The sequence below is a fragment of the Elephantulus edwardii genome, unplaced genomic scaffold (genome assembly GCF_000299155.1).
Source record: "Elephantulus edwardii isolate Elephantulus edwardi_28Jun2011 unplaced genomic scaffold, EleEdw1.0 scaffold00311, whole genome shotgun sequence".
In the NCBI taxonomy this organism is placed as follows: Eukaryota; Metazoa; Chordata; class Mammalia; order Macroscelidea; family Macroscelididae; genus Elephantulus; species Elephantulus edwardii.
Window position 1 is genome coordinate 1100076 of NW_006400061.1, and position 6000 is coordinate 1106075.

General features: G+C 46.3%; 1 protein-coding gene across 2 annotated transcripts in view; it reads right to left on the reverse strand.

Annotated features, from left to right (window-relative positions):
- Positions 1 to 6000, reverse strand: part of JADE1 (jade family PHD finger 1) — a 70836-nt gene that overhangs the window by 63382 nt on the left and 1454 nt on the right. The window lies entirely within an intron of this gene.

The window sequence follows — 6000 nt, forward strand, 5'->3', positions numbered from 1 at the left end:
TGAATAGCTAGTGGGCTTGAAATCTTAACCTTTCAGTTAGTGGTTCAATACATGTTACCTCCTCAAGACTCCCGTAGTTTCCAAGGTTTCAATGTTTACAGAAGCAGACTACCACATTTCTCCCATTGAATGGCTGGTGAGTTCTGACTTGACTCAACAACTAACAATGTTCTCAAAAAACAGCTGAAGGTGAGCTCTGGTGGCCTAGTGGCAAGAAGCTATACTGCAATCCCAGAGATGCACGGTTCAAATCCACCAGATGCTCTCCTGAAGGAGGGACAATCTCCTCCTGTACCAGTCAGATCTGATTTGACTGCATGCGCGCGGACACGGGGACGGGGACACGGACCGACACACACACACACACACACACACACACACACACACACACACACACATATTTGTGAATCAAGAAACAATCATCAGGCTAGTCAACTCACCATGTTTATCAAAACAAACTTCAACTTGCTCTTCCAGGTTCCAGAAAGAAAAGGAAGCACCAGAAAAAGTATGCACACAAGGTAATAATGCAGCACATTATAAATTAGGTGAAAGCTAGCCCATGGTCCCTGAACTAAAAACAAAACTTTTACACTTTTAAAAGGTTGAGAAGGTGGCCTAGTGGCAAGAAGCTGCACTGAAACTCCAGAGGTACATGGTTCAAATCCACCAGTTGCTCTGCTGGAGAAGGAGGGGCAATCTCCTCCTGTACCAGTCAGATCCGATTTGATGGTACACACACACACACAAATAATTTTTTTAAAAGGCTAAGATAAAAACCACATTTCATGGCATATTGAAAATTCTCTTAAATATACTTTTTAATTGGCATAAATAAAGCTGTACTTTAACAGCCATACTCATTTGTGTGTCTTTTGTCCATGGCTATCTCTAAACTACTACTGTAGAGGTGGTTAACTGCAGAGACAGCCCACAAAGTCTAAAGTACTTATATCTGGCCCTTCACAGAAAAAGTCCGCTGCTCCTTGCCATAAATCAACAGGCTGGCGTATGGTGCTTATAAAACTGCCTTACATGTGTTTAGTTAAATGTGAATCATTTACCAGGTTCTGGTAAATTGACAAGCACCTTAAAGCTTACAAAGCTGAGGATCAGACAAACCCATTACTTAGGCATCTTTAACTCAACTGAGCATCTTACCTATCTAGAACACTTTCAAGACTCAAAAGCATAAGAGATAATGGGATAGAAGAAGGAGGGTGCTCTAAGTAACCAAAATAAAGTACAGCATCTAGAAACCCACAAGGTGCTATAGTTGCTATGAGCGGAACTTGACTAGCTATCACATAACCATGAAATCACTTTATTTTACCATAAGGATCATCACTGAAACCGTCACTTAAAATAATTGCTCAGACTTGTCATGAATCTTCAAATAAATAAAATTTACTACTAGCATTACAAAGGATCAATGGTAAAAAGTAATACTGCAAAGTGTGAGATTTTTTTAAAAAAAGAAATGGCACTGACTGAACTTTCTCAAAAACTATGTTCAAAAGAATTTAGAGTTTTTAAAATGAACTTACTTCAAGTGTTCCAAATCACCTTTTTAATGTTTTGGCCCTCTGTGCAAAATCAAAAGCAAAAAATAACTATTAGCTATGTCGAAGAATAAATCAAAGTTTGATCTTTTAAACAAACGTATACATCTCTGATCTAAATATATGAAAGGACAGACTCTCCCACAGTGACTAGGGAGCTCTGGTAGTCTAGTAGGTAAGGAACTGTACTGTCAACCTAATTTAAAAGTTCTTACTAGGCTCTGATAACCTTCTAAAAAACTTAATTCCAAGTAAACCCACCTTTTCTTTTTAAATGGTAATGCTGAATATAGTGTATGTTTTTAAAGATATAGGCTTGGACAAGGGGAAGGGACAAAGTTTGAAATTGGTAACTCACTTTTGCAACAATTAAGACAAATTTTTAAACAACAATCTACACAAAACAGCAAGGTACACTGGCGAAGACTGTAATAATGTCATCCTTTTCTCCAAAGGACGTCTATTTAAGTAATGTGGGAAAATAGGATTTATACACTAAATTCTGACAGACCATTAACTATGATGGTATTAACAGGTACTCCCACGAAATAAACAGGGAAAAACATCAGTAACAGAATGTAAGAATGACAGTGGCATTATGAGATTCTTATGCCCTCTACTCCCAACTAACCCAAAGGATGTGGGATACAATCAGTGTTTAATGAATAACCCTCCAGCAGGTTTTCAGAAACTGTAAATCTCATGGGAAAAGATTATCCATCTTTCTGGGTGCAGCTGGTGAAATCAAACTGCCTGCCTTTGGCAACGCAACTCCTTATGCACTAGGCCCAGTGTTGTTGTTGTTGCTACATGCCACTGAGTCACCTGCGACTCATAGTGACCTTATGTACAGCAGCTCTAAACCCTGCTCTATTCTGTGTCAATCTTATTGTCTCTGACAAACCTATCCCCATTACCCCAGTCACTTAATCAATCCATCTCTTCGAGGTCTTCCACTCTTGCTCTGTTCCTCCACTCTCCTAAGCATGACGTCCCTCTCCCAGGACTGGTCCCACCTTGCAACATGTCCAAAGTATGTCAGATGAAGCTTCAGAATCCTTGCCTCCATGGAACAGCCTGGTCTACTAACAGTCCACGGTATAGTCAATACTCTGCTCCAGCACCAAAGCTCAAAGGCATCAATTCTCCTTCTATCATCTCTAGTCATTGTCCAGCTTTCCGATGCACAGCAAGTAATTGTAAAGACCATGGCCTGGATCAGATCACCTTTGTCTCCAAACTGACATCGTTGCTCTTCAGTACTTTGGAGCGGTCTCTGACAGAAGACTTTCCCAATACAATATGTCTTTTTATTTCTTGGCTGCTAGTACCAAGAGTGTTGATTGTAGAACCAAGTAAACTAAAGCTGTTAACAATCTCAATCTCTTCACCATCCTTCATGAAACTGCTAACTGGCCCAGTGGTGAGAATCTTTGTCTCCTTGATGTTGAGCTTCAATCCATATTGAAAACTACAATCCTTGACCTTCTTCAGCAAGTGCTTCAGGTCCTCCTCAGTTTCAGCAAGCAGGTTTGTGTCATCTGCATAATACAGGTTGTTGATGAGTCTACTTCCAATCCTGATGCCACATTTCTCCACAGCCTCCCGGATGATCTGTTCTACATATAGGTTGAAAAAGTATGGTGATAAGACACATCCCTAGCATTCACCCTTCCCAATTTTGAGCCATGCAGTGCTTCCTTGCTCTGTTCTGACAATTGCCTTCTGGCTCACTTCGACAGCACATGTACCAGAAAAGGGAAGAAAAAAAAAAAAAAAGAATGATAGAGAAAATTAGCATGGCCCCTGAGCAAGGATGGCATGCAAATTTGTGACGCATTCTAGGCCCTCTAGAGCTCCTTAACATACATTCCTATAGTACTGCTTCCTTAAGATTCTAAGGACTAGAAATAAAAAGCAGTATTAACTCAGTATTTATGATCAATGAAGCACAGAGATCTGCTTTTATTCTAAATCTTACAAGTTTATTCTTTTCTCCTCTAAGCCTCTGGGCAAGTATATATAGTTCATGCTTCTAGATGGTATTTCCTTCTTGAAATGTACTTTTATTTCTCACTGTTTTCCCTTTATTGCTATTCTTTCAGCCTTGGTAATTAATACAAAGAACATAACACTAGTTCATAGTCCAAAAGCATGACATAGGATTAACAGGAAAATAATTAGGGGTTAGTTGTGGGGTTTTTCTTACCCCTTCCTTAAAAAAAAAAAAAAAAAAAAAAACAACACCCCACCTAATTAGCTTTTCAATCTCTATGGCAACCCAGCCATAGCCACTCTTACTAGAAAGCAGGCTTTATGACCTTAAGACCAAGTTCAAGTTCTACTGAATGTTTAGGCAACTGTCCCTTATCTCTGTGACTACAGGCATGAAGGAAGAAGTGGAGAAAGGTTAAATCGCTGAAAATTTTAAAGGCTGAAATAAAACTAAATCAAGTACATACATAAAAATGTACAAATTCAAGAGAGATCACACAAACAAAAACTAGAAGTTATTTAAAAGTGATAGAAGATGCAACTCTGCTCATAAAAATCCTACGCTGCCGCAATCTGTTAAAAAAAAAAAAAAATCTCCCCTACACACTTCCCATGTGGCTTCAACAAATTACCAAAAATCCTAAAATGTTTAAGTATATTATGTAGTCTCCTTTCCTTTCTACATCCACCTAGAAGTGACTCGCTGTGATTTTAGTAAAAATAGGAGGTTCTAGGGAATAACTTCTTTGTATCTTAGAATTAGTGTATTAGCTTTAAAGACTATTAGTTTCGAGCTACAAGTTTGTCTTCTTAGAAAAATAGTAAAAAAACTAATAACCTTTAGAAAGAGAACCCGCTAGGCATTCCCGTTAACAGAAAGCAAAGATTCTCTCCTATTTTCCTTTTATTCAATCATTCACTACAGCTATCCTTTTACAGAGAGAAAATTTAAATTCCCCAGAGCCAGAGTAAAGAGGGCGAGGAGCCCGTGTCTTTACTAGAAAGCCAGCTAAAGCGGCTTTTAAACGGTCTCCGAGTGGCGACGCATTCCTAACGGGTTTCGAAGACACGTTTAAATCGCCCGCTTTTTTGTTTGCTTGCTACATTCACGGGACGCCGGGACTGCGGCCGCCCCCGCGCGCCCAGGAGAGGGAGCACCGGGTCGCCGGAGCTCGGGGTGGGGAGTCCGAGACCAAGGACGCTGGGACCTGGAGTCCAGGTGGACAGTGAGGAAGCGGGAAGGGGGAGAAGCCTGAGGTGGGGAGCGCGACCGCCGCCTCGCACCGGGGAACGCACTATTCGGCTCCCGCCACCGCCGCCACCACCGGGGTGTGCGCTGGGCTGCGGCTCCGCGCGGCACCGCCCCCTCCCTCCTTCTCCTCCTCCCGAGGCGACAGAAACAACAGCGCGGGAGGAGGGGAAAGTAACTCCCGGCACCTCCGCCGGAATTAGCCCCGATGCAGTGATGACACCTTCTCATGGCGCAATCAAGCCCCGCTCCCTCCGCAGCGGCGTCCCCGCCGCCGCCCTCTCCATTTGAAAGTGGCCATCCCCCGCCGCCGTCGCCGCCGCTCCTCCCGCCCCGCCGCCGCCAGCTGCACCAATCCGCTCGGCCCCAGTTGCAAATCAAACGCTCCCTCGCGTCCAGAAGCCACTTGCGTCGCTGGAAACGGCCGCGCCGTCCCCCTCCCCGAGTCCCTCCGGGGCGGCACCTTCAGGCTGGGGCGGGCACGCCGGCGAGAAACGGTTGAGAGATAAGAGCGACGGCGGCGAGCAGCCCTGAGTGGGCTCGGTTCCGGCTCCCGCTCCCGCCCCTAGACAGTTCTGGAAACTGTATCACCTCTGTCACAGGAAGCCATCCGGCGAGGAAGGCGGCGCGGAACCAACAAACAAACGCCTGCGGCCGCCCGCCGGAACCAACACGGGGACGGCGATGGGCTGCGGGCCGTTCTGGGGGCGGGGGCGCGACGGCCGCCCCCGCGCCGAGGGCTTTGTGCGGAGCTCCCGCGGCGCGGGCGCGGCGGGCCGGGCGTCCCCGCCCCCGCAGCCCCCCACCCTGGCCCCTGGTGGCGATGCTGGGACCGTTAGGTGACGCTCCTGTGGCGACCAAGAAACAGCCACCGCCCGCCCCCATTTCCACACGGAGCCGCCTCTCCTTCAACGCCAGAGGCGGGCTACAAAAGTTGGCCCCGGGGCCACCCAGCACCTGCCCACGTGCCGCGAAAGCTCGCACCCTGGTCTCCCCCGGCCCCTTCCTCCCGCCGCCCTCGGCCGCCAGGTCACCTATTACCGGTGGGAGGGGAGGAGGCTGCTATTTAAACGCCCACGGAAGTTGAGGCACCCCCACAGGCGGGTGCCGTGCACCTGCCTCCCGCCGCCGCGATCCGCCACTTTGAGCAGCAGCCGTGTCCTCGGCCCCGCCTCCTGCCCGAAGGCGGGCGGG